At 36.9% G+C, this 10478-nt stretch overlaps 1 long non-coding RNA gene across 3 annotated transcripts; it reads right to left on the bottom strand.

The window, feature by feature from the left end:
• Positions 1 to 6966: 6966 nt before the first annotated feature.
• On the bottom strand, positions 6967 to 7921 carry LOC117783381. 3 transcript variants are annotated; one of them, XR_004617367.1, is made up of 4 exons: positions 7828 to 7921; positions 7620 to 7754; positions 7473 to 7567; positions 6967 to 7415 (listed from the first exon to the last, which is right to left on the bottom strand). It is a non-coding gene; the product is annotated as an uncharacterized LOC117783381 (long non-coding RNA). The 3 variants fall into 3 exon arrangements; XR_004617364.1 differs by having other exon boundaries at positions 6967 to 7412; XR_004617366.1 differs by having other exon boundaries at positions 6967 to 7412; positions 7651 to 7754.
• Positions 7922 to 10478: the final 2557 nt, after the last annotated feature.

Here is a 10478-nt window from a genome sequence, read left to right as displayed (position 1 = left end):
TATGCAAAAACAAACAAACAGGCATCAGAAGCACTTGAGGAAAAGGACAACTTGGCAGGACCTATCAGTCTATGTTCGTATGAGTTCAAGACGAGACCTTCTTTCTCTATGAATGTCCTATGAATGCCCGCTGCGTTGACTTCATAAATATGCCAAACGGACTCTATCAAAATAGTCGCCAGGAGTTCGACCGGGAAGCCTTCGCCAGTGGAACATAAACTAAGCGAGTAAATTGAGACACGACGGACACGTGAGTTTGATAGATTGAAGGATATATGGAAGCACACACACACACACAGAAGGACACATGCTGAGGACTCCTTGTGCTGCTTCTCCTCATGCTTCTCTCTTCTTCTCTCATGCTGCCGTCTTGTGTGCGTATTTCATTAACGTCGCCTTTGAAAATCCATTCATTTATCAAAAGCAAACTTCAAACACGCACTCTCTCTGTGTGTGTGTGTGTGTTTGCGGGCGATAGATACTGCAACAATTTGTATGTGTGTGTGTGTGTGTGTGTGTGTGTGTCGACTGTGGATATGGCGGCATCTCGTCGTAAAAACGTTGCGGCCAAAAGGGATCAATGAAGTATGCCTAAGAATCTGTCATTTATGACACATGACATACTTTACGAGCCACAACACACACACACACACACACACACACATTCCTACCTCTCTGCTTGCCACTTTCCCTATAGTTAATAACAGCGGCGATAATAAAGATAAGCCAAAAGTAACTTGGCCAAAATGCAATTGAAAGTTTTGCTTTCGACAACTTGATGAGAGTTTCAACCCAAAAAAAAAGCTCAACCCCTCACCCCCTCTCTTTTGCCTTCTCTCCCTATCCCTCTTATCCCCCACCCTTGTCTGTCTATGTGTGTATCGCATTTGTATCTTTTGAAATCAGCTCGTAAATCTTATAGATTCAGAACTTTGGTTTATCAAAGTCGTTTGCCGTTTTGTGGTCTATCTGTAATCCTTGTTCTTTGCGGACATTTGCATGATAACCAGCTATATTAGACTGATAAATGTTACCTATCAATGCATTTAATATTTTAAAAAATACTGCTCTTGATTGGCCTTATCTTCAATACGTTTCATGGATTCCCCGGTTTTTTCTGGAAGCTAGAAAAAAATATATTGTTGATCTGTCAGATAAAGGAAAAAATATTTTGTTGATCTGTCAGATAAAATAAAAGCTATTCAAGGCTATAAAGGGTTTCTTATTTACTTGCATTGCTTATGCATTATAAATATTAAATATTTTGGAAGATTATACTTATAAAGAGATATTGTGTTACATATGGGTTCCATAACCTGACATGTAACAGATATTTGAAGACTTTAAGGTTTCTTATGGATTTATTATTTGTATTATCAGATCTTTTGGACATATTTATAAAAAGATTTTGCAGCTTGTCTAACCTATCATGAAATGCGGCCTATACTCAAAGATTGTTGATATCGATTCCACTTGGCATTTGACTTAAGGCACCGCACTGTCTCTCTCCAGCTCAATCTCCCTGTCTCACTCTCTCTGGGGTAATCGAAAAATACTTAGCATCTACGTCAAATGTCACTAAATAATGTAAAGAACCAATTACGAGGCGAAGACGAATCCAAGTGATCCACTTGCACTCAATATGCTCTTGATGTTGTCGTTGTCGTTGTTGTTCCACTGATTGTTGTTGTTGTCTGGTTTAGCGGCTTTTTGACGCTTTTGTTTTCGCATTGTGCCGCTGGGCGCTGAAAAGTATGCCACATAAAATCGAATCGGCGGCAAAAACAAAAAAAAAATATATAGAAAAAGCAAAGACAAAAGCAGAAGCAGAAGCAGAAGCGCTAGCAAAAGCAAAAGCAAAAGCAAACGCATTAAAAGCAACTTAATAATTCAGATCGAAATCACCAATCAGCGCAGCTGACATGTTGACAAACGACGCCGCCAACGACATCGCCATCGCCATCGAAAACCGACGACAACATGAACAGGGGATGGGTATTACGGGAAGGGGGTAGGATAAGATTGAGGAGGATGAGTACAAGAGATTTACATTTTCAAAATCGAATGGCGACATAAGCCACCGCAAAGCAAAAGACACGCAACCACAGCCATAATGAAATCCATGATAAACAAGATAAACGGGGACAACAAAAAATATTCGTATACTTATATTCCAATACACACACACACACACGCACACACATATTATAGTCTATCTGTGTGTGAGTATATTGATAAAAGTCGGCTTGAGAATACACTTCAAATGCATCTTTGAAATATAATTAATAGTCATTCAATTTTGTAACAATCTTTTTGGAATCATGCTAATAATTTGGTGTCATTCAAATCATTCAAGCCATTTGGTTTACTTTAAGCTTTGAAATGTCGAAGAATTCACATTCATTCAAATCATAAATTATACCAATCGCTTAATAGGCTATTTCCACGACCACTCACATTTGCCACATTTGCTCACATTTGAATGTGGCTCATTTTTGGCTTTCCACAACAAAATGTGAAGCTGTTAAGACATTTGATATTCACCCAAAGCAAATCAGCTGTTTGGTTTCTGTGCACAAATTATAAAAAGCTGACAATAACAACATTTTAATATTTACCTTGATATTATAATTGGCGCAAATTTAATGCCCAGCGTTTTTATCGAAGAAAACAGCTGGTAAAGGTGATAATTGCTTTTTTTCACGAGCTTATCGATAAACATCGCGTGTTCGATAAAAAAAAAATACTGAAATTCGCCGGGGCGAATGGCAAAATATCTTAACATTCATTATGAATCTGCCAAAATGATCATTCGGAATTTGTACTGAAATGAAATCCACATTCGGGCCGAATGATGAAAATGGCGTCGAATGTGCCAAATGTGCTGTCGTGAAAATAGGCTATAAATCGTTTCAATCACTCGTTGATAATACATAACTCGTATCTAAAAGTATGCGAAAAGCTTTGTTTTGCTAAGCTAGAAATAGTAGTTACTTGAATATTTTAAAGTAGTGCAAATCATTTGAATCCTTCGAATTATTCAATTTAATCGAATATTTTACAGTTATACAAATCATTTGAATCATTCGAATTATTCAATTCATTCGAATATTTTAAAGTTATACAAATCATTTGAATTATTCGAATTATTTAATTTATTCGAATGTTTTAAAGTTATAAAAATCATTTGAATCATTCGAATCATTCAATTCATTTGTTGCGGATTAGTAACTGGTTAGCTGAGTTTTAAAATGGTTTTAAAACTGTTATACCCCTTATGGTAGAGTATTTTGAAATGAGCAACAGCGTCGTCGTCATCGTCATCGTCGTCGTTGCTGCCTTGGCGACAACGGCTGAAACATTTATATCTATTTCAGCTTTTGCCCCGCTTTATACTTTATACAGTCGCTGTGTTTTGGCACATCGACAAGCGTCAGCAACCACCGGGTAAAGGAGCCACCTTGTGCCACTGTCTGACTTGGCCTGCCCCCAACCCACCAACACACCAGTCCACCAGTCCACCTAGCACTAAAACCACACCACCAGAAGAAAGAGCAGACGAGACCAGAGAGAAGCTATAGAGCCAGCTGCTACTGCTCATCTTGGTTCGTTGTCAACGTTGTCGTTGTCTTCGATGTCTTCGTTTGCAATCAATGAAAGATTTATGACAACACACACACACACACACACACACATATATATATATATATATACATATAGCTATAGCTATCGATATTTGTTTGTTGTATTTGTGGCAGTGCTGCCCTCTTTTTTATGTCACATCATTATTTTTATTATGACGCTGCCGGCGGCGGCCCGTTATTCGAGAGTGATTAGTGACTAAAAATGACAACAATAATAATTGCATTGTATGTGTGTGTGTGCGTGCGTGTGTGTGCGTGTGTGTGTGTGTATGAGAGCCACATGAGCGATGGCACATCCAAGATATTCGATATGAATCACAAATAAGTACGAATATTTGTTATTGTTCAATGCAGTATGTACGTATGTATTAGTATTTCCAGGAAAAACTGATTGGTTTATTTCAATGTCGTCGCTAGATGTCGCCACCAGCACGCTCTTCAGTGTTTGCTCCGCTTTAACTGAAAATCTAGACAGACATATGAGTTAAACGACATTTTTTTTTATACTATATAAATTTCGAATATTGCGAGTAGTTTTAAGAATTGCATGCAAGAATTATGTATTTAAGTCAGAGAATGTTTTAAAATGATAATGCTGTAGTTACTTAGTCTCTAACACCTTAGTTTTTTAAATTCTCTGCTGACTAAATGATTTTTGATAAATTTCAGTAAGTTACCTTTGAAATTAGCTACTAAACTAATATTTCTCTTTTATCTCTCTCTTTCTCTCTCTCTCTCTCTCTCTCTCTCTCTCTGTCTCTCTCTTTCTTTCTGCATCTTTTTGTTCTCTTGATCTAGTCTTTCTTCGATATTTATCAAATGTTGTTTGCCAAAGAAACTCTTAAACCATTTGCGCTCAACTTGGGAATTTCCGGACTGCAGCTGCCATGTGTGTGTGTGTGTGTGTGTGTGTGTTTTTGCTGATACTAACTCACATTTGACACTAACTGCATTTTGTAGAATTTTACCCTATTCCCCATGCCATCCCCCTCCCACCGAATATTCTTCTCCGCGTCTCTCCTCAAATTTGCGTTGTGTCCCCTTTCAATGCTGTAAGTGAAATCTTTCAGTGCGTGTAAAATGCCGTTGCCTCGCTTTTTGGATGCCACGCCCACACACTTGCCCAGCTCGGCAACAACAAAATAAGTTAAAGTGCTCGTGACAAGAGTGATAGACTACAATATACCCTATTTTCGTGCATAATTTCTATGTTTATTAGTATTTGCTTATATCAAATAAATATGCTAAAAAATTACGTTGCTATTTGCTTATGAAAATATAAATTATGAAAAATACTCAAAGATTTCAAGTAAACTAATTGTTTTATATATAATGCAATGTGTTTAAATGTGCATACCAAATTTCATAAGTCTAGCTTTAATATTTCCTGAGTTCACTTAGTCTGTTGGTGGATTTATTCGATTATTCTTCTACTTTATGCAGATGAAGCATGACATTTTTTCGACACTCTTTTATACCCGCTTTCCACAGTTTACAGGGTATTAGAAAGAACGAGTTGGACAACAATGAAATGCTTTTAGCAACGAACTACAAGCAGCGAGCAGCGCCATGCGAAAATTAAGTTAACAACACAGAAAAAAGTTTTGTGCACTGTTTTTATTGAAAATTGAGTTAAAAAACTGAAAGTGTCGACGAGTCGACGTCGTTTTCTGCGTGTTGTATTTTATTCAGCTTGTTCCTTGTTTGCCCTTCCTATTGCCCACACACACACACACATACACACACACACACACACACACACACATACACTCACACATTGTAGTGCAGTTACATGCATTTCATTGGGATTTTTTCATATTTTATAGGCGTTACACGTCCCCAAAAAGCAGGCAGAAAAATTTGTTTACAACCTTCGCATGTAAATCACAAGAAATTGTGCAGGGTATCTTTGCAAGGGGTTGATTGATAGTCTAACCAAAATGTACTAATCACAAGGAGAGCATGTACTCGACTAGAAGATACCCCATTCTTATCTATTTGAATGTTATCAAGCTTTGCAGGGTATACAGTTGTCGATATGTCGATTTTTCAATGTAATTTTACATTACTAGTAAAAACGGAGAAAAATGTAAATAAACTTTGTGGTCTAAAAAGTTAATTAGTCTACAAATAAAACACATTTAAGATGTTAAATAAAATGTAAATCTAAAGTTTGCACTGTTTTGCAATTGAAGTTCACGTTGCGTATACTTAATATAATTAAATGAATATCACAGAGAGATTTGCGATTGAGCAAAGTGATGAAGCCAGAGTCATTGGCCAAAGTTTTGGGCGCATCTGGCGCAGACAAAAAGGAGTGAGGGAAAGGACGAGACTTGCTTGGACTGGGGGAGTGGCAGGGAGCTATAGGTGTGCTCAAGGAATCTCCAATAAAAGTTGTCGACAGGGCAACAACACACACACGTACACACACACATACACAGACAGACATGCTGCAGAGCTGCCAAATCAGCGCAGAGATCACACAGACTGTAGCTAGTACGTGTGTGTGTGTGTGTGTGTGTGTGTGTGAGCATAAAATTTATAAATTATTGAATCTATGAAAATATGAACATCACGTACGCGACGTCGCACGCTTCAGCTCCTTTTTGCCAGCATACAGTAAACTAGTAGGAGGACGAACTATTCACCAATACACATACACAAGCAAGACAATCGCACAAAACGAACTTACAGTTAGGCTAAGTATATATATGTATATATATTTATATATCTGGTATATGTGTGTGCGTACGTTAGAATATGCACAGAATTTCATTACGCTGCCTGCGTTCGTTTTTATAAATAAGTTGGCATCCCCAGTCAGTCAGTCAGTCAGTCAGTCAGTCAGTCAGTGAGTGAGTGAGTGAGTAAGCCTGCCAGCCTGTTTATTTGTTTATTTGTTTGTTTGGTTGTTTCTTTTTTGTTTGCTAAAGTTTGTTCATCTGTTTCGTCGCGTTCGACGTGCTCAACATTATTGGCGGCTTCATTGGGGGCATGCCTCAGTCTCAGTCTCAGACTCAGTCTCCACTCATTCTCCATTGCACCGAGCTAAGTTGGCAGCTCGCGTCTTCAGCAGTAATGGTGCCAACTAGAAAACTTTTCTAATAATTCGTTTGATGAATTTCTTTTTTTTTAAGCTGGCCCCACGAAAAAACCAATAGGTATAGCCCAAACGAGCAAACTTGACTAGCAAATACCCTACAGCATCATATCAAAATTTAATATTGAAAAAATAAACTCGATAGTTCTTTCTTAGGAATTTAATTATTTAGAGCTGGAATTTTAATATGAACAATTATTGTCAAAAACAAATTGGATGTTTGCGCCATACTGCATTTTTATTTTTTTTTAATTAATAGTGAACTTAATAAGTGTTAATTGTGACGCGATCCACAGCATAACTTGGGCTAGAAGAAGCTGGTACCGTTCCTGGATTTCTACATTGCATTTGTTGTGATAATTATGATTAAAGTTGATGAAATTGTAGGTGAACTAAGTAAATCGTGTTTTTTTTTTTTTTTTTTTTTTTGTTGTGCCATGCTTATATAGAATTAAATTTGACGCGATCCACAGCATAACTTGGGCTTGAAAAAGCTGGTACCGTCCCTGGATTTCTACATTGCATATGTTGTGATTAGGATATAAGTTCATGAATTTAAAGGTGAACTAAGTAAATCGTTTTTTTTTTTTGGTTGTGCCATGCTTATATAGAATTAAATTTGACGCAATCCACAGCCTCGTCTTGGGATGAGAAGCCGGTACCGTCTGCTGGAGTAGTTAAACAGATTCTTTTTTACAGTAAAAACTATAAGGAAACACACTTACCCATTGATAAATATTACTGATATTACAAAAAAACTGAACATGAATACAAAAATGCCAACTTAATCGTCCACCGAACAAGCCATAATAATGTCATGCTGTCATAGATTTATCATTGGTTTGGATTCTATTTTAGAGAAAATTACTTACCCAACTCAATATAGATTTGTATAATATTTACATAGTAAACCAATCCGAACCGGTCTAAATAATTACAGTATACGTTTCATGTGCATTTTTTTTTTTTTGCTTGAAGACATTAAGTGCATTCCACATTCCGTCTTACTGAAAAACGCAGAAAGTAATTTCCTAATGAGAGGAAATAAGTTAAACGCTGTGGGAGGAAAAGAAAACTTACCAAAAATACTATGGGGTCGATTTTTCTTCTTTTTTTGGTTACCGATTTTTACAGTTAAAAAGGCTCGACATATAAAAATTTTGACAAAATTTTATAAAAAAAAAAAAAAAAAATTTAATAAAAATACCGAAAAAAAATAAAACTGAAATTTTTTTACAAATGCTCCAGTTGAGCTCAGGAAACTGAATGAGAAATATTACACAAAATATTTCAGACATCAGCAGGGAAATGAAAATTTCGATTCCAAGGCCTTCTTGGGTTATAAAATTACTGAAAGTTGGTGCAAAAGTCATGTGATTGAGGAACAGTTGGAGAGCTATAAAATTACTGAAGGTTGGTGCAAAGGTAATGTGATTGACTGACAGTTGTTTGGTTGTCCTTCACCTGATTATCAAGAAATGCAATAAATAAATATGAATTATGCGCATTACTTGGCTTACTGTATAACTTAGAGATGTGCACACACACACACACACACGCACACACACACTGGAATATGTGACTGTCTTGCAACATGTTTGCATGATGTTGCTTTTTCTTGGCTTTGGTCCTTGTTCTCATCTCCTACTCGTATCCTTAATCTATTTAATTCAACCAAGCAACCAGCTAGTGTGTGAGTTTGTGGTGTGCCGATATGTGTGTCATGTGTGTGTGTGTGTGTGTGTGTGTGTGTGTGCTTCGCATTGGCATTATCAACTCATAAATATTTATTGAATTTTAAGAAATTTTTCAAAATATGGTTACAGAAGTAGCCACAAGAGTTCGAACCGGAACCCGAACCCGAACCTGAACCCGCATCATCGAACCACGCAACCAACGCAAGTACAATCTCTGTCTCTCGCTCTCTCACTCGCTCTTTCGCTAACTGTCTCTCTCTCACTCTAGCGACTTGGCTGACTATCAACGCATATCCGTCATCGATTCTTCTTAGTCCGCTCCCCGTTTGCATTCTCTCTTATTTGGATTATAATTTTTTCCATTTCACATATGAATGCGTTCGCCTTGGCTGGCTTTTCTCCGCCTCTCTACTCTCTCCTTGCCATCATCCGTCTCGTCTCGTCTCGTCACATCTCGCTGTCCACTTGTCAATTTCCATTTTCATTTTCATTTTCATTTCCCCATTGCAAAGCGCCAAAAAGAAACTGTAGAGGGGCCAATGCAATTCTCTCGCTTTCCACCGCTCACTTAAGCACTGACAAATCGCCTTAGATTTCGCAAAAACGACAGACAATTAAGGTTCGCTCATGCTGGAAGAGTTGGCGAAACAATAAAGCTACCAATTAATTCAGGAAAATAACAATTCAATTTCTTGAAAAAGAAAATTAATAACTAAAAAGTGAATTTTTGATATAATGACTCATATACTAACGATTAATAGGCTATTTCCACGACCATTCACATTTGCCACATTTGCTCACATTTGAATGTGCCTCATATTTGGCTTTCCACGACCAAATGTGAAGCTGTTAAGACATTTGATATTCACCCAAACAAATCAGCTGTTCGGCTTTTATGCACAAATTATAAAAAGATGACAATAAGCACATTTCAATATTTATTTTGATATTATAATTTCCCTAATTTAATGCCTAGCGTTTTTATTGAAGAAAACATATGGTTAAGGTGATAATTGCTTTTTTTCTTGTGCTTATCGATCAAAATTGGGCGTTCGATAAAAAAAATACTGAAATTCGCTGGGGCGAATGGCAAAAAATCTTAACATTCACTATGAATCTGCCAAAATGATCATTCGGAATTTGTACTGAAATGAAATCCACATTCGGGCCGAATGATGAAAATGGCGTCGAATGAGCCAAATGTGCTGTCGTGGAAATAGGCTAGAAGACTGTCGCATTTGATAAGGAAAAGGAATGTGATCTCTGCTTTTAAATTACCTATGCAATGCTTTTCCTTCTCTTTAGTATCTTAGACCTGAGAACAATAAAATATAATTAATGATTATTCTAATTGTTATAATAAATAATAGTAATAGTAAAGTAAATCATACTATAAACGGTTATATACGAGCAGACAGAGCGAATAAAGTTATAATGTTTCACTTAAAGTTATTTTAATATGAGAAAATACAAATTGCCAACGAAAATTAAATATTTTTTATGATATTCTTTCATTTAAATAAATTTTCCTAGAAAATAGAAATAATTTTAAATTTTCTTATTGAATTTTTAACATTATAAAGGATCTCGACTTAACTAAAATATATTATAAATATTAATTGGCCAACAAAAGAACCAATTAGCTTTAGACTATTACGAATTGATTGCGAGTTGTGGGGATGCTGAAGAGAGGGAGGTGGAGGTGGAGCTGGAGGTGCTGTATTCAAGTTGAGATCGCATCAATTTCCAGTTGTGTCATTGTCGGCACCTGTACACTTTATGTGGTAATTATCAAATGAACATTGGGGCCAACTACAGTGAAACCAAACTGCCCTTTGCCATTTTAATCGCATTAAATGCTCACATTGCCATTTCTATAACTGACCCCCTGCCACAGCTCAAAGACCCTCTCTCTCTCTCTCTCTCTCTCTCTCTCTCCCCCTCTTCAGTAGTATTTCTATCTGTGGGCAAACACCCAGGAGGAAAAGTCCACGGTTCCACGGCTTCACGGTAACTGCGACCACACACACAGTT

Source organism: Drosophila innubila, chromosome X (assembly GCF_004354385.1).
Source record: "Drosophila innubila isolate TH190305 chromosome X, UK_Dinn_1.0, whole genome shotgun sequence".
In the NCBI taxonomy this organism is placed as follows: domain Eukaryota; kingdom Metazoa; phylum Arthropoda; class Insecta; order Diptera; family Drosophilidae; genus Drosophila; species Drosophila innubila.
Note: the sequence above shows the minus strand (reverse complement) of the source record. Positions and strands in the feature narration are given on the sequence as shown.